This window comes from Sapajus apella, unplaced genomic scaffold, assembly GCF_009761245.1.
Source record: "Sapajus apella isolate SASKATOON/1434 unplaced genomic scaffold, GSC_monkey_1.0 scaffold2, whole genome shotgun sequence".
Taxonomy (NCBI): Eukaryota; Metazoa; Chordata; class Mammalia; order Primates; family Cebidae; genus Sapajus; species Sapajus apella.
The window spans coordinates 31,501,593-31,521,609 of record NW_022436942.1 but is presented as its reverse complement, the minus strand read 5'-3'; positions in this window follow the sequence as shown (position 1 = coordinate 31,521,609).

Sequence of the window (20,017 nt, the reverse complement as noted above, 5' to 3'; positions counted from 1 at the left end):
TTATCAGCAGCCCTTTAATAGAAGATAGAAACAAAGGAGGAGCTTCATCTTGGGCACCTGATGCAGAAGTTTTTTAAGGGGTCAGATGGCAACAAATTATTAGTATTCCTTTCCACCAAAAACTCAAGTAAACTTTGCACTCCAAATGGTGGAGGTGCAGGCAGGCTGGCTGAAATTCATGAAGCCTGGAAATTTCTCCTATTCTCCTTAGCCTACTAATCTCCCCAGGACCATTATGAATGCAGATGGGAGTCAGGAACAATCCTGAAAGAAATTTAACACATGGAAAAGGAATGCTTACTCAGCCCCTGATATACACATGAAGGATAGTAGTAAGTAAAAAGGAACAAGTACTATAATGTAGAACGAGGGTTCTCAAAATGTGTTTCTCAGTCCAGCAGCATCAATATTACCTTGGAACTTACTAGAAATGCAAATACTCACCCTCTTATCCCCAGACATAATAAATCAGAAACCCAGCCAAAGGATCCAGAAATCTCTGTTTTAAGAAGCCCTCCAGATGATTCTGACACAAGCTAACATTTGAACATTGTTGATCTATTATGGTTGTTATCAGTGTAGAGAGATGAGGAGACTTTTCCTCAGATTTATCCAAGAAGTCCCAGTCAGCAAGCTGTTATATAGTGTGGCAGACTGTATTTTCCAAAGATGGCTGGAACAATCTACAATCTCTCTCATTCCACATGCTCTTCTTACCAGGAACAATCTCTGTCATTCCACACACTCTTCTTACCATGATATTGATAATCCTTCCATCAGAAAAGCAGATCTATGTCTTCTACCCCTGAATCTGGACAGACCTTTTTTTCAGTATTAATCAAGAGCATGTGGCAGATATGGTACTGTGAGACTTCCACAGCTCAGTATTAAAATACAATTTAGTTTCTGTCTTCCTTGCTGAAATCTTGGTCCTGAATCCTTCAACCACCATGTAAGAAACTGGAGTCCCTGCAGCTTCCACATTGTGAGAAGCCAGAAGTCACCCATGAGAAGAAACCACATGAAGAGGCCCTGACACTACACAAAGAGATGCTGGTCCAGAACCCAGCTGCTCCAAACCACTGTTGAACTGCAACACCATGAGAAAACATGAGCCAGACCCAACCACATGTGCCTTTCTCAAATTCACAACCCACAGAATCTGTGAGAAATAATAAAAATGGGTCTTGTTTTAAGCCACTATTAGTTAGTAGATAGCTGAACATATGGTATTCCAGTAATCTAACCTTGGTTTTTTTTTTTTTTTTTTTTTTTTTACAAATATTGTCAGATATACAAATGTCATATATGAAATAGTCCACCTTCTATTTGTTCTTTATAAAAGCCACACTTATTCAGTCAAATATGCTTATATTCTTGTGTCTATTTCTGGACTTTTTCCTTTAAACTACTGATCTGTCTCCCTAGTCCTGCACCTTTTCTATGCTATTTTAAATATAGCTGTATAATACATTTTAATAGTGAACAGGACTCTTCTTACTATTGCCATTTTCGATAGTGTTATCTCTAGTCTGCTGGATGAATTTTAGAACAATTTTCAAGGTCTGAAGATAAATTTTAAAAATTACTGATTAGCTTGTAAGATGTCCCAAGGAACTTTATATATTTCTTCATATACTTAAGATTTCTTTCATGATAGTATTCCTTGAGTTTGATTCTTTCCATGTTCCTGAGGATTTCTTCATAAATTTATTCTTACGCATTTTCTACTTCTGTTGTAAGTGCTATTAGATTGCATTATTTTTCCCCAAATACGCATACATACATATTTTCTAACTGGCATATTGCAAAAGTATTATCTGTTTATGACCACCTTACTAAAAAATCTAAATCTTTCTAAAGCTTTTCGATTTATTCTCTCAAATACACTGAATAGACTTTGTTTCCAAGTAGATGATTATAGCTTCTGCAAATAATTATAATATTGCTGCCTCCTTTCTAATATTTATACCCCATTTCATTATCTTGTTTCATTGGCTAAAGATTTCAGAAAAAGTTAATAATTTTTATACATTTTTAAAAATAAAAGTTGTTATATTTATTTAAAACTCTTTTAGAAACAAACACACCTATACTAGCTTTCACAATAAGGAAAGGCAACAAAAACACCCACATCAAAAATATCCAGTAGCAGTCCTTGGTGGAAGAAAAGTTAGCCAACAACAACAGAAAAAAAAAAAAATAGAGTTAAGTCAATGTAAAAATTAGATAGGATGTCACATGCATAAATAACTACAGCATAAAAATCCATGCTAAATTTCTTTAAAGGAGTTCAAGCAAAATTATGCAAGAAGAAAGAAGAAATAACTTCTGACTAAGGGAGATGGGAGTAACCTTTGAGTGAGAGTTTGAAGTATGACTATGATTCCAACCTATGAAGATACTACTGCAACAACATTGGAGAAAAGAAAAAGACTCATTTGGGAAACGACGAGTTCCTTGAGTTTTGAACAGTTTAGAAAGTGATGATAGAAGAAATTGAAAAAATAACCTAGGGAATGCAGGAATGCCAGGCTAACAACACAAATAACATGAGTAATTTACATGAAATGAGAACTGGTCATGTGTCTGCCAGGTACTGTCTCAAGTACTTCACTTGCATTATCTCAAAAACAAGAGCCGCAAGCCAGACTGTATGTTTTAGGTCATAGCAGTCTATGTCGGTTTTTCAACACAAAGATAACGTGACCAAAACAAGCATTTAGAAGAAGTACTAGATAACAACTTTCAGGACTGAAGAAGGAAGAAACTACTCACCACAAAGACATTTAAGAGGCTTATTAAAAGATGCAATCCAAGTCATATAAGACTTTCACTCTCTAGCCTCTGACCCCATTTCACACTCTCCCCACCACACATCCTAAACTGATCTAACTACCCTAAAAGTATCTGAAAGTATGCAGTTCCCCTTCAAAAGCCTGTGCCATTTCACATCCCATTTTTTGTTTATGCCTGTAAGGCTCACTCCATGCTTCTCCTTTATTTGTGAATTGTAACCCATTCCCAACTTGTTTAGTTATTTCTTTATCTCTGCAAACAGCACTTTTCCCAGATCCCAATGAGAGTAGTTACCATGTTATATTTTAATTGAATGTCTACAGTTGTTCTTGCCTACAAGTTGTGAGTTGTTTTGGGAAGTACCTGTGTTCTATTTATATTTGCATTCCCAACATCAAGCACATCTCAGCAGACCTCCACTGAACACATGCATGAAATAAATACCAAGATGGACAAAAGGACCATGGACTAACAGGGAAAATCCAAAACTGAATGCTATTTGTACTTGTAGTACAAAAAAACACACTTTTGATGACCTTTAGTAATGGTCATCAACATCTTCTGTTTCTGTCTATGTAGTTCTCTCACCTCCTTTTAGCAATAGGCCTATCATGTGGACCTCAGGGCTGGGCATGTGACCCAAAATGGGAAAGTGATTGGTTCAAGGGTGGGAAGGCACATAGTTCAGGCTGAGCCAGTTGGAATCCTTCCCTCAAATGGCTCTCTTTGTAGCTGTGGAGATTTCTTACCTCTTGGTGACCAAATTGAAAAACTGTGGATTGCTATAATGTGGGCTTCATAAGAACAAAAATATTCTTAGTCTTATTTATAGCAAGACAGTGATGGGCACAAAGTAAGCACTTAAAAATATATGTCAGATGAATGAGTCCAAAGCTTCAGTTACATTCTCAGACAGAGTTTTGGCCACTGGCAAATAAGAGTCCCAATAAATTGATAGATAAATCAGTTTGGGAGTTTCATTGCATTAGTACAGTCTTTTCCAAAATGTGCCAAGAAAAAAATACCCAAAATGTTTTAAAATAATTACCATCTACTATTACTATCACATTTTAATAAGAAGAAACTAGAGCATACTAACCTCAGAAAAAAGAACTATATATTGAATTTGTTTGACTTTGTGAAAATTTTATTGTCATTGATTCTTTTATTTCTCTGCTGTCTGGCAAAATTTATATTGGACCTGACCAATTTGTGAAACTGGGGGATAAGGGGGTATAATAGATTGAGTAATGGCTCCCCAAAAGATATGTTCAAGTCCTAGCCCTCAGTATCTTATTTGAAAAAGCATTTTAGTAGATACAATTAGGTTAAGGATTACAAGATACAGTCATCCAGATTTAAGGTGGGCTCTAAATCCAATAACAAGTCTCATAAGAAGAAGGGAGACGGAGAATTGAGACACTGAGTCACAGATGGGAAGGCCATATGATGGCAGAGACTAAGTTAGAGTTATGTGTATGCAGTATAAACTGAGGAACACCAAGGATTGCCCAAAGCCACCAGAAGCTAGGAGAAAGGGCTGAGATGCACCGCCCTTTAGAGCCTCCAGAAGAAACCAACCCTGCTGATACTTTGATTTAAACTTGTAGGCTCTAAACCTCTAAGAGAATAAATGTTTGTTGTCCTGAACCACCCAGTTGGTAGGAATTTGTTACAACAATCTTAGGAAACTAATACATGAGCTTATTCAAATTGAAGAGTGAGGGGAAAAAAAAAAACAGCATCATGAAAATGTAAGAAATTGCAAGAATCTATAGTCTGAGGCCGCTTTATTTGGTATTTTATGTCAGAAGAAGAATATCAAAGTGACAATTCTCCCAACTTTGCATTTCCTTTAGCTGAGAACTGGTAATCATACATAGCTATAAGCTTGATTTTTAATCAAACTTGTTTGACCAAATTTATACCTGATCCAGAGACCACATGATAAAATTTTCTATTATTTTCCTTTTAAAATCTCATTGATACAAAATTGTGATCATACGGAAAGTAACTTCACATTTTTTCTGTGCCTATATTATCTACAACTCGACATTAGTATCTTTATTTGAATAAATAAATATACCTTTATTTGAATAAATAAATATACCTTTATTTGAATAAATAAATGAATGACCGTGAATGAAAGTAAAATTCAAGGCTATTGATGTAGACTACTTATTTGCCATTGCTAGATCAGGAATGATCTACATCACCAATCATAATTATGTATATATTTTTGCTATAGACAAAAAAAATTAAAATTTAAAACTGATCTTAAAGTTTATTTTAATAATATGCAGAAATAAATTAGTATATGTGGCTCTAGGTTTCTGTAAGAGAAGTGTAATATTTTGTTCTAACATTTTCCCATCAAACATAGTAAAAAACTTGGGTTGTTGTTGTTGTTCTGACATTTAAGCTTATGTTTTTAAAATTTTTATGTTTCTCATGTTTCTGATTCATTATATTGTGCAACGAAAGCATCTCTGTTTCATTTAGCATTCTGTTGAATCTGCAGAGATCTTGCTACTTTAAATGTATATGCACTGTTCTTCCAGCATATAAAAAATCAGCCATTAAGTTGGAATGATGGAGCAGCGATTTCTGGGTTTTACAGACATTAACAAGGCTTACTTCTACCTACAGAGACCATCTAACTGACAGACTGCACATTGATGACCAAATAAGAGATTGACAGATGCAAGGAACTCTCACGTGCTGTCAGACATCCATTGAATTTTTCCAAATATAGTAAATGATCTTTGGCTTTTTAAGAAGCTGTGGAGTAATGCTACCATCCATTAATTACTAAGAGCACTAGGAAAAGTCCTTAACCAAGATGTGGATGGATAGCTATTTAGGAAACCAAAGGCTAGAAAGAGAGGTATTTAGTATTAATGAGGTTATGGAGTAACTTGATTCATTATAGCTACTTGCGAAAATTGAATGGAACAATCAAAGTTCATTACTAGGCCTGACTGCCTGAGCAGGAGAGAGTAAAGACACTGTGCATATGAACATGGTCCCCATACCTTCATTTCTGCTATTCTTTTTTAAAGACTTCTTATCAGTAAACATTATCCACTTCCTATTTTCTTTTCTTAGGACAGCAATATACTGACATTGCCAAAGAAATCATTTATGGTGTATATAGTAAAATCAGAAAACTATAATTGCTCATCTGAACAATTTCTTTAATACAACCTTACTTTAAAAAAAAAAAAAAACTAGCATTACCTTCATTACCTTAAAATTCATTCAGACACAAAATGCAGAAGTACACATCAAGTTAGGTTGCTATTTACTTTTCATGGCCAATACCATTAAAACGAAATTTGAAGAATTCAATTTATGTAAATTTTTTCTGTTAAATTATTCATAATAGGAAATTCTCTAAACCTTTCTGAAGTGAAATGAATGCAAATTTAATTCATTAGATGACTAGACTGGTATAAAATCTTAGAGGAAATGTAAATGGTAATTGAAAATATAGAAATGATATTTATTTGGTGACACAACAAATCAATCAGCATAAATTGTCAAGCATACAAAAATATTACTAGAATGTGTTCTGTGTTTTCCCTTAAAAGGCATTCTTTTCTCTTTAAGGTACATATTTTACAAGAAAATAAACAAAGTAGAAATTGAAGGTTGAAGTTGATCTGAATGCCATGAACCTTGCAAGACCACTGCATTCCCTCCTTTCACAAGTGGCCCCTAATGAAAGGACTCTGTGACTTTGGCTAAGTCACGATACTTCTGTGACCATCAGTCCTCTCATCTGTGTTAAATGGAGTTTAAATAGTATACATATAAAATACTGGCCCTACATCTACCAAAAGGATTTCATAAAAATAAAGTGAAATAATGGGTTGACAATGCTTAGTAAATCATAAAATGCTAGAGAGCTGGCATGCTTTAGTAGCTACACATGAGTTCTAGGCTGCTAGCCTAGAAGTCTCATGGAATTGAACACAAAATCTAGCCAATCTTTCCTTGGTTGTCCTTATTCACTAGATTCCTGGAAAGTGTAAAGCTTGCTAACACTCATATGCTTTCTATCTAAGTCTTGGTATAGTCTAATTTAATCCATATGACAGTCTAGAGTGATAAATTTTCCTATCTGTATCTTACAAATAAAGAAAAAGACTCACATTGACTAACTTGCCTAATGTCATTTAGTAGAATAGAAGAGATGACATGTAAACCCAGCTATGTCTTGTTACAATACCCCAACTTTTTCCAACTAAATCTATAGCCCATCCAAATTTTTTCTTTTGGCTAAAGTGCGTATTCGGACGTGAAATACTAACGTAACCACAATCTTCTTCTATATTCAAAGATAGCTGCTTAGTTTCCAAATTGTCAGTCTCCAGCCATTTCTGAGGGGCAATCACCCCCAACCCGGGGGAATTCAGGTGTCATTGCTGCCATCCAGTGAATTCCAAGGCATTGATATAAACGTGCCATAGGTATGTTTCCATCTGTCCTTTTAAACTCTTGATGAAGACACAAAACAAAGCTGCCTCATGACCCCAAATTTGTCAAAATCATCATAAGCCCTGAAAACAAAGCTGTGGGATCCCAAACTACGTTATTGCCATGATGATTTGGTAAGGGCAGTCGAAGATGAGCAAACAGTTGTTGAATGAGAGGCAGAAAAGTGGATAATGAATTAGGATACTGAGCTGGCTCTAACCCATGTGCTTCCCATCACTGGCAAGAAGGTCATGTGGGAGGAGCAACTAACACAAAGAAGGCGCTCAATAAATGATTGTTTGCATGGAATTAAAAAGTGAAAAGGACACAATTCTTTCTAATGATATCTAAAAAACTTTCAGAGATTCAGTACTATTGCTGCTGTGGCACAGAAGAATATATAGAGAAAAAATATATATTTTGTTTCTTTGGCCAAGAGTAGGATGAAGAGAAAAGATCTCAAAGGAGAAAAAGTGTAATTAAATATGGATTTTAATCACAATTTAAGTTTTGTCTTATAGGGTCTATTTTTTTCTTCAAAAACATGTGTGTGTATTCATTCAGCACTAGGTAAACATGTGCTACTGATTTTATTTGTTTGTTTTTATTGTTTTGTTATCATGGAATAATTTCGTTTCAAATGTTTTGTAAAGATCCATTCAAATGTAAAACACTGAATACTTTATCACAAAGTCATTGAAACCTTATCATTAGCCTTGTTACTCAGCAACTGAGTGAGGCAGCACTTCAAAATATCTAGAAAACCAAATTCATGACCTCAGAAAAAGTAATAATTGTTTTGCAAATTAAAATCCTTTACCTCACTCCAGCCAGTAACTTAATTTTCAAATGTAAATGTGGTCTGCAATGTGAGTAACCTGAAGGAGGAATTACACATCATTTTGCCTTAGTGCCTGCAAAATATTTCTAGTTGACAGTTATTAATTTCTAGTCAAATTATCCTGGAGTAGGGTCAAAGAGAACTAATGGTTTTATTTTACATTCTAAGAAGTGTTGTGTTTCCGTATTCAGAATGCAGCACTCTGGAAAGAGAACTGCAGCAGAATTTAGGAGCGCTTCATGCCGTCTCTAAAAATTGTTAGTCAGTATACTAACCCTTCACCACTTCTAAGGCACTCTCCTACAAACTGTAATAAAATTATCAAGCTGTTTGTTCTTGATTGTCATTGAGTAAAAGTGCAAAATTTTAACTTTCCTAAAAATATAAACATCTGATTATGTATCACTGACCAAGGATTAAAAGGGCTGTTGTTTTCATTCACTTTGCAGTTTCTGTTTTATTTTAAATTTGGAATTTTAGTATACAAAATATGCATATGGAAGATAAGGGGATCTAAAGTATAAGCTATATAAAGTTCATTTTCCTTCTCAGTTCCCAGTTAGATGATCCATGTGATGTGGGTTGCTACTGTAATAAAATTAATTATTCAACTCATATCTAATCCTCTTAATTGGCTCACAGAAGTTTAAACAAATTTTGTTTCATGTTATGGCATGCAAATAATGCCAAGTAATTTGTTTTTGAATTTTACAAAATTCCAGTACAAATCCAGGCACATAAGTTAGATAAGTATATGGAAAATGTTGGAATTTGATCTTTGCAAGTGTAATATAACCAATGGCATGGTACAGTGGAAAAAGCAGGAGATTTAAATTTTAAAGATTTAATATCCCTCTTCTAGCTCTGTTAATTGCACCTGGGGCAAGTCACTGTCTCTTTTTGAAACTCAGTTCCTTCTTGAAAATTTGTATGAAAATAATACCTATTATTAAGAAATACCAACAAATTTTATTGTAGCATTTAAGAGAAATATCTACAAAAGTGCCTTTGCTAACTGTGATGCACTCAAAACGTGATACTTTCAACAGCTTTACTGAGATATAAATCATATGCAGTATAATTTACCCATTTAAAGTGTACATTTCAATGTTTTTAACATAGTCACAGGATTATGTAACAACCACCACAACCTAATTTTGAACATCTTTGTCCCCACAAAAAGTAAGCAAAACCCATTAACGGTCACTCTCAATACACTCCCCCATCTTCATCTCAAGGTAACCACTAGTCTACTTGCTATATTTATAGATTTGTCTCTTCTAAACATTTCATACTAATGGAATCATATATATAACATGTAATCTTTTGTGACTATCTTCTTTCATTTAGCTTAATATGGATGAGGTTTATCTATATTGTAGCATGTATCAGTATTTCATTCCTCCTTATTGCCAAATAATATGCCACTGTAAGAATATACTATATTTTATTTAACCTCTCATCAGGTAATAGACATTAGAGTTGTTTCTACTTTTTGGCTATTATGAATAATGCTGCTATGAGCATTCATGCACAAGTTCTTGTGTGGATTTGTGTTTTCATTTCTCAGGTGTATGCCAAAGAGTGTGACTGTTGGATTCTATGATAACTCTATGTTTAGCATTTTAAGGAATTGCCAAACTGTTTTTGAAAGTGGTTGTGCCATTGTACGTTCACTAGAAATTTATAAGAATACCAATTTTTCCATACTTTGCCATTACTTGTTATTGTCTATCTTTTACATGATGACTATACTAGTGTATTTTAAAGGATATCTCATTGTAGTTTAATTGCCAATTCCTTAATAACTGATGATGCTTATTAATCATTTGTATAACTTATTGGGAGAAATGCCTAACACTTTATCTATTTTAATGGATTATTTATTATATTGTCATTGAGTTGTGATATTTATTTAATCTGGATACAAGTTTCTTATCAGATATGTGGTTTGATAACATTTTCTTTCACTGTGTGAATTATTTTAAGTTCCCTGATGTTATTATTCATACCACAATGTTTTACTTTGAATGGAGTTCAATTTTTTTTTTCCCTTTGGTTGCTTATACCTTTGGTATTGCTTCTCAAAAGTCAATCATAAATACTAACTCCTAAGTCTTCTAAGAGTTTTATTGTTTTATCTTTTTACATTTTGGTTTAATTTTATTGTTTTGTCAATTTAACATGTCTAAGCCAATACATACATGTTCATGAGAGAAAAATCAGAAAATACTTACATGAAAAAACAATAAAACAAAATACATCGATAATTATATTTACAGTATTCCAAAACAATTACTTCTAGCACCCTGGTTTATGCTTCCAAAACCTATTTTCTGTGTACATATTCTAATTTTTGTGTGTATGTATATGTGTGTGTGTGTGTGTGTATATATATATATATATATATATATGCATATATACATTTTAGTGGGAAGATATAATGTACATAGTTCTGTAGACAGGTTTTAACTTTGATATATTGTAATCATATTTGCATATTAGTTTTTTGGACTTGGGTTTTCTGAACTTCAAGTGTTTTAGCTGCATAAAAGCAAGTAGTTGTGATCATCAAATGCAGTGTTATAAATGCATTTTGTAAGACTTCATCTATAGAGTAAATTAGCTTTATTTTATTATTGTACTAAATTAGTCTTTTTTCTTAAAATACTTTCTCCAAGTACTCTATAAAATCCCTTATCACATTAGATTATTAAACTAGTAAGTTTTAAAAATATCTATTTGCAGACGACATGATTGTATATCTGGAAGACCCCATCGTCTCAGCCCAAAATCTCCTGAAACTGATAAGCAACTTCAATAAAGTCTCAGGATACAAAATCAATGTGAAAAAATCACAAGCATTCCTATACACAAATAACAGACTTAAAGACAGCCAAATCAAGAACGAACTTCCATTCACAATTGCTATAATAGAATAAAATACCTAGGAATACAACTAACAAGGAATGTAAAGGACCTCTTCAAGGAGAACTACAAGCCACTGCTCAACAAAATAAGAGAGGACACAAACAGATGGAGAAACATTCCATGTTCATGGTTAGGAAGAATCAATATCGTGAAAATGGCCATGCTGCCCAAAGTAATTTACAGATTCAACGCTATTCCCATCAAGCTACCAATGACCTTATTCACAGAACTGGAAAATACCACCTTAAACTTCATATGGAACCAAAAGAGAGCCCACATAGCCAAGTCAATTCTAAGCAAAAAGAACAAAGCAGGAGGCATCACACTACCAGACTTCAAACTACACTACAAGGCTACAGTAATCAAAACAGCATGGTACTGGTACCAAAACAGAGATATAGACCAACGGAACAGAACAGAGGCCTCGGAGGCAACACAACATATCTACAACCATCCAATCTTTGACAAACCTGAAAAAAACAAGCAATGGGGAAAGGAGTCCCTGTTTAATAAATGGTGTTGGGAAAAGTGGCTAGCCACGTGCAGAAAGCAGAAACTGGACCCCTTCCTGATGTCTTACACTAAAATTAACTCCAGATGGATTAAAGACTTAAGCATAAGACCTAACACCATAAAAACCCTAGAAGAAAATCTAGGCAAAACCATTCAGGACATAGGTGTAGGCAAGGACTTCATGACCAAAACACCAAAAGCATGGCAACAAAAGCCAAAATAGACAAATGGGACCTAATCAAACTCCACAGCTTCTGCACAGCAAAAGAAACAGTCATTAGAGTGAATCAGCAACCAACAGAATGGGAAAAAATTTTTGCAGTCTACCTATCTGACAAAGGGCTGATATCCAGAATTTACAAAGAACTAAAACAGATCTACAAGAAAAAAACAAACAACCCCATTCAAAAGTGGGCGAAGGATATGAACAGACATTTTCATATCAAAGAAGACATACATAAGGCCAACAAACATATGAAAAAATGCTCATCATCACTGGTCATCAGAGAAATGCAAATCAAAGCTACATTGAGATACCATCTCACGCCAGTTAGAATGGTGATCATTAAAAAATCTGGAGACAACAGATGCTGGAGAGAATGTGGAGAAATGGGAACACTTTTACACTGTTGGTGGGAGTGTAAATTAGTTCAACCATTGTGGAAGACAATGTGGCGATTCCTCAAGAACCTAGAAATAGAAATTCCATTTGACCCAGCAATCCCATTATTGGGTATATATCCAAAGGATTACAAATCGTTCTGCTATAAGGACACATGCACACGAATGTTCATTGCAGCACTGTTTACAATAGCAAAGACCAGGAACCAACCCAAATGCCCATCAATGATAGACTGGACAGGGAAAATGTGGTACATATACACCATGGAATATTATGCAGCCATCAAAAACGATGAGTTTGGGTCCTTTGTAGGGACATGGATGAACCTGGAAACCATCATTCTCAGCAAACTGACAAAAGAGCAGAAGATCAAACACCGCATGTTCTCACTCATAGGCGGGTGTTGAACAATGAGAACACATGGACACAAGGAGGGGAGCACTACACACTGGGGTCTGTTGGGGGGAAATGGAGGAGGAATGGGGGGTGGGGAGGTGGGGAGAGATAGCATGGGGAGAAATGCCAGATATAGGTGAAGGGGAGGAAGGCAGCAAATCACACTGCCATGTGTGTACCTATGCAACAATCTTGCATGTTCTTCAAATGTACCCCAAAACCTAAAATGCAATAAAAAAAAAACAAAAAAAAAAACTATGTCTCCTGAATTCTTCAAGACTAGCAGTCAGTCTATAGTTTTGGGTCCCTGGGGCCTGCTACAATTCCTGGACCAAAATAGTGATGAATAGTTGATGGAATTAATATGTATTATCAACAACTCTGAATATTTTAGAAGTGGTATGCTGTTATTTTTTTATCACTGATTAAATTATCAAAAGCTTGATGAATATAAGATTATTAAATCTTCCTGATAGTGACTATTTTATCTTTATAAAATGTTCCCCTTTATCATTAGAAATATTTATTTGTTTTAAAGTCTACTTTATCTAATACTAGCATAGCCATTTCAGCTTTTTCATGGTTACTTTTTGTACTGTATATATTTTTTCATCTATTACATACAAAGTAACTTCCTTCTTTGGAAGTTCCTTCATCCTCACAGCTTGCCTTCCTTTTGGGGAGAAGCTTAGCACCACTGTAACGGTGATGGGAATGGTGGTCTCTGGTCTTCTCTGCTTGCCACTCCTAGTGTGGAGAAACTCAGTTATCCCAAAGAGCTGGGCTGGCAAGCAAAGTGCTTTTTCTGGAAGCAGGAAAGAGACAGAGGGTTCCTGTTTCCACAGTATTCAAGTGAGCCAGGGAGTTCCCTTTAAGTATAAGGAAACAAATGCCGTAGTCAAGTCTAAGAGGGTGGTGAAATCAATGGATAGGCATCAATTATGAAGCCAGCCAGCGGCTAAGGTTCTAAAATTTCATTAATTTTGAAATAAAGCAACACTGCTTTTTAAATTTTTTGCCTTATGAATGTTATGTTGAGATTTTTAGGCATTATGTGTGTAAGTCAGAAAGTATTATGAATGATTTAAAAATAGTTAAAAGAAAAAGGAAAAAGAAAAGAAGTTGGTGTCAAGCCTCAACCATTAAGATTAGCTCTACCTTTGGTTGTTTTGACTAGGCTGTTTAGAAAACTGATAGTAATGAAAACGTTTCTTGCTCAAAGTTATGCAAATTACTCCTGTTCATACAAATGCAAATAGACTTTGTCCAAAGGAACATATAAATTGTTGTAAGTTACATTCTCCTTTTAACCAGTTGTAACACTTACTGGTTCTCATTAATTAAAAAGTTAAATAAAATTTTTGACATATGTTCATTTCATACTTGTAGGGGTCATGATTTTCTCTTTTAAAAAATATTATCCATAAACACAAATATTGAACATCATTTGGGCAACATTATTGCTGTTGCCCTGATCTTTTTGTCCTTATTAGTTTTCTCCCCTTTTCTAACCTTTCTTTCCTTTTCACTGGGCTTAATCTTCAGGGTGAGAAATAAACAATAGCAGACATATTGAAAATAGATGATGCACAGGGAAACAATGGAGATCATCATCAGAATATTGTCATGTCAGGAAGAAGCCATGTTACTGAGGAGGATGTTACTGAAACTTTTAATGTCATACACTAAAGGTATACATACCTAAAAGATAGGTATGCTACTTCATCAGAAAGTAGATAGATAGATAGATAGATAGATAGATAGATAGATAGATAGATCTTATAGAACCTAAAATCTCTGTGGTTCTAGATATTACAAAGCTCATATTTTAAAATATTAATATTGAAATTTTAAATAGTTAGGGTTTTAATATTAACTGGAAAAAATCCATAAACTATTCCCCTTGTACTTATTTTAAATTCTCAAGCTCTTAAATAATGTCTTTATCATTTATTCTTTTTTAAGCCTCAAAAATGTCTGTGTCTTGGCCCTGGAACATATTTCTCTGATTTTCTTAACCAACAATTCAGTGATAATAAGCATTCAATCAGCATGAAGGATTTAATCAACACTTGCATAAATGCATCAGAAAACACACTATATAAGCAGAGATAACTGTAAGCAAATATGCACTGTTCTGGTAAGCCATAATTTGTTTGAAAGTAAGTTAGTTCTGGAAACAGTGTAAAGTAGTTATTTTAACCTTAAGTGAAAGCAACTTGTCTCCACCCCTTACCAAGTTGATTCTTAACAGAATAAACATGTTTGCCCCGATTTTAATGTAGCAAGAATCTTTACAAAGAGAAATCAGATTGATAAACTATCAAATACATTAGATTATTAGATAATCAAAAATCATCTTTATCTTTTCCAAGAGTTCAATTAATTTGTTTTCTTGCCTTGGCATTTATGAACATTAACTTAATCACACAAACTTAGATTTCCTGCAAGAGAATTTGAAATCACATTGTGAACATGATTTTCACATAGGGTTTGTTCCTTTTTCCCAAATTAGGAAATAAAATTCAAAAACCCCATGCTTCTATTAGACCCTAGGCAAAATCAGCATAGGCCTGCCATCTCCCATTACATTGATTCAGGACTCTGGGGAACCATGTCACCATCTGGACAAGAGTGCATATGGTCAGAGGGAGGCCTGGGAGAGTTTCCTCAAGAAGACCCCAGCTGGCTGAGCAGCCACCTGTTACTGAGATGAGTGAGGGCAAAATAGATCATATTCATCACAATCCATCTGCTTATAATCTCCAAATATTCAGTCCTGTCATGGCAGGGTACAGCTTCAACAGGAGAGGGCTGACTCAGAGAGACCAAGACCACAAGTCCAGCTAAGCAGAAGACATGTGAAAAATCCTCTATGATGACAAATAGGCAAGGGGGCCAATCTGAAAATGTCAAGAAGGCAGAGGTAGTAGGCTCAGAGCAGCAGAAAGGCAGGGATTACTATGGCTTAGGATCCCAGTGAAATCATAAGAACAGCATTGGTGAACAGGGTTGGGGATTTCAGATTCTAAGAAGAGTGGGATGTTTAACAACCTGCTGAACACAACTGTCTCTGGATTCAGAAATGTTGACTGTGGCTTCAAAATGGGCAGATATGCATGAATTAATTCAACTCCTGATGAAGGCATGGATATAGAATCTAGGATTCATTTATTGTTTTCATGGCAAACCATAATAATTAATATAGTCAATAGGTACATAGGCCTTCATAAGTACTTTGCATACATTTACTAATTTAATCCTCACTATAACTATGTCATATAGATACTATTATTATATTCAATTTGCAGATCAGGAAAAAAATAGATGCAGAATTTAGTAACTTGCCCCAAATCATGTAAGTAGTAGAGCTAGATTTGAAACCCAACAGTCTCTACTCCTAAGCACTACTGTGTGCCACTTCCATTCCTTTTGTTTTCCAAGAGGCTGCAATGACTGAGCTCATCTCTTTCTATTTTATACTCTCATTTCCCTGTCTAACCTATTTTACCCTGATTTTCCCTTTCTCTTATATTATGAATATCAGGTTGGATACTCATGTGGAACCTGAACAATGACTGCAAATACATGCAATATGCCCTGCCTCCTCCTCCAAACCCATTTGTTTAAGTTGAAATGAGGAAGGACTCTTGTTTTTGGTTTTGCTCTTGAGTGTCTGAACTGTGTGAAGGGTATGAGGGGTATGTGTGTGTGCCTGTGTCTGTGTGTGTGATGTGTGTTTAAAGGGCAGGGGATAGAATACGGAAGGTAGAAATTAGCGAATAGCTGAAGGTTGAAAGTAAAAGCTAGAAAGGCTGTGTTTAAGAGGAACTCCCTGAGACTTATGATTTACACAGGCCTAGTAGAGCCCAAGGGCTAAAATTTGGAACAGTTATGGAGGGGCAACAGAGATGCTCCCCACGGCACCAAAACCAGTGACAGTGCTGAGACACTTCCAACAGTGACTCATGAGCAGCTGACATCAGAGACAAAAGCAGATTAATGGAATTCTTCTTTAGAAATTATGAGAACCATCCCAGAGATGCCTAGAAATAAACAGGGGAGATTTCAAATGGGAGAAGGAAAAAAATTGTTATTGTGTAGTTGTACAGAAAAGCATTACAAGCAGCAAAATGCAGGTATTAATGTTAATGTGGCTTCATTGCTTACAGAGACTGGTGAGACCTATGGATAGCATAGTTTGCTGTATACAAAGAAATACGGAAGAGCAAGTGCAATGCAACATAAACCATCCTGTTCGATCATGTCAAGAACAGCTGCTGACATATTCTACTAATAAAGGGCAACACAGACATTTTACCAGAATAGCTTATAATCTATTGGTGCCTTTTTTGTTGAGGTTTATTTTTATAATCATTTCATAAACACTGAATTGTAGCCATATATTAAAGTTGCTTTCCTTTTTGTCAGGGAATTTTATCTCCTATTGTGGAAATTTTGTGCATTTCTTTCACTGGTATTGACATATGGTACTCAACCTTGTCACTCTAAACCAGGTCCAATTCAAGTCCTAAAATATTCAACTGTGACCTTTTAAACTGCCCCACTGAGCTTGTGCTTTCTTTGTTTGCCTAAAGTCAGATTCCAAGGATCAGGTGATATGGGATAAAAAACAGAATAAGCACTTTTGATCTAAGCTAATGTGACTGGACCATATGTAATAGCCCTGCTGTCCTCCCATTTTCTATTTTGCACATATCTTTTCTCGTCATCAGCTGTAACAGGCCATCTTAGGGGGGAAACAGCCTTTTAATATTTCTCAAAAGGTTGAAGTATGAGCAGATGTCCAAGAGAAAGATAAAATAACATTGCAAGTAAAATGTGGAGATTTATTGATTCACTTTAGCAAGCTGTAATAGAAAATTGTGAGAACCTTAGAGTACAACACTAAAAGATAAAGGTAAAGAGTCTTATTTTCATCCCTTTGTGTTCAATAAATCAAGTAGTTCCAGTTGTTTTCAACAAGTTTGTTCCTTTATGGTTAGTTGTCATTAGTGTCAAGTTCAATTCATCATATGCAAAATACCTTCTCCTATATATATTATTATATGTAGATAAACATATGTAAGTATTTACATGTTGATTTATAGAATGTAACATTTCATGTCAAAATAAAGCTATTACATATAAAGTACTATAATTATGTATTAATATTTCTTCCTTGAAATTTTCATTTTGTAAGAGTAATAGAATAAATATATGAACAACATAGAATTCCGTGGGAAAAGGAATAATACTGAAACACAATTCATATTTTCCTATTAAAAAGAAGTATATGGCTGGTATTGAAAAGATCTGCACTTTCTGATGTATAACCAACAAGACACAGAGAATCTGCTAACAGGAATTACATATAAATGTGCATTGAACACCTACTATGTACTAGGCATTATAAGGTTACTACAAGTAAAGTTTCTACTCTATGATTAGTGAAGAAATAGACATGTAAACAACTAACTAAAATGCAAGGCAGAAATATCATGCCACACCTATTAGGATGGGCATTATCAAAAAACAGAATATTCACAGGTGCTGGTAAGGATGTGGAAAAATTGAAACCCTTGTGCAGTATTCCTGGGATTAAAAAATGGCACAGCTGCTACGGAAAACAGCATGGAGTTTTCTCAAAAAATTAAAAATGAACTACCATAAAATGCAATAATTCCATTTCTGGGTGTATATTCAAAAGTATTAAAACCAGGATCTCAAATATTTGAACATCCATGTCCATTGTAGCATATGTTTTAGCATAAAACATTTTTGCAAAAAAAAAAAAAGAAAGAAAAAATCAGTGCTTTGGTACACGAATGGAAGAGTGAAGGGAAGGGTATTAATTCTAAGTCAGAGGATTATAGCTTCAGAGCAGTGGCAGCATTTGACCTAAATTTTGAATAGTGATGTACCAAAGGTTATGGAAAAGCACGAACAAAGACCCAAAGTGAAAGTTCATAGATTGTTTGAGGAATAAGCAGTCTGAATGGCTGGAACATAGGCTATGGAGGGATTATCTCAGACCATTTATCAAACAAGTTCCTTGAAAGGGCAATAATATCTTTTCCATTATCTGTAACAATTTACAGCTATTTTACCAGCATACCATGTTATTTTATGTCCTCATTGTAAAAATATTATACATCATAGTTTATTTAGTACTCTTCCTAGAAAGGGTAAAAAGAAATGAGCATGGTAAGCCCACTTAATCTTGACCTTTTTGCCTTTAAATTTTAAACAGCTGTTTTTCATGGCCTGACATAGGACAAAGCAACTCAACCCAATATATATAAACATTGAAAATACTCATGAGGAAAAAAGGATATAGGAAGCTCATTATATAGTTTCTGATATATATATATAGATAAGCATATATTTTGGTACTGTCAAAGTCTTTTATTCATATATAGTTATTGATCTTAAAGACTCAATCTTATTCTTGCCTAATTTAACAATGATACTGAAAGTTAAAATGGAAAATTGGGAAGAAATTGCAAGAAAAGTAATGAATTTAAATTTGGACATGTTTTAGATGCATGAGGGACATCAGATGAAAATAGTTAATCAATTAAATCAGAGTATTGAGCTCAGGAAAGAATTTGACTAGTAAGAAAAACATAGGGAGTCATCAAACAAAAAGTGATTGCTTAATTTAGGATTTTATATAATCACCCAGGGAGAATATGTAAGAGAAAAATGATCATTTCTATTAAAAAAAAAAAAAAACCCACAGGAAGTACAGCAATGGAGGGGTGGATAGGAGAAGCTTCAGATAAATTGAGAGGCTGAAGGTGAATCAGAAGTGAGAAATGACCTGGAAGAAGAAACAGGGTATTAAATGAAGGAAAATGTGGATGAGAGTATCAAATGCGGCAGCAGCCTTGTAGGAGGAAAACAGAAACATATTATTGAATCTACCAACTATATGGCTACTTTGCCAAGAAAGAAAGACTGAGTAGACTAGTGAGTCAACTCAAGAGTGTATGTTCCAGAAATATAACAGACTTGATAACCTGAAATGCTCCCACAGTAAATCCTAAGAAATCTGGCAATAATTTAACATTCTTGAAATGCATTACTAAACTCAGAAAAAAATCAAGTGAAATAATCAGATGCCAAACAAGATTCCTCCAAACTACCATGCAATAATATGGAGATCCTCAAGCCACCATATGACATTAGCTGATGCTAATGAAATTGGGAGTGGGTCAAAGGGAAAGCTGTTAATCTTACTAAAGTATTTTAGAACTTGACACACACACAAAAAAAAGAATGTGTCTGGCCTATATACATGGACAGTTGCAAGCAAGGTATCCTCATAAACCCAGAGCCTTCAAGGGTTATATGCTCACTTAAGGGTATACTAGAAAATATTTATCCCCTAGCACACAGGCAGACGGTAATTTACTTTAACTCTTCCT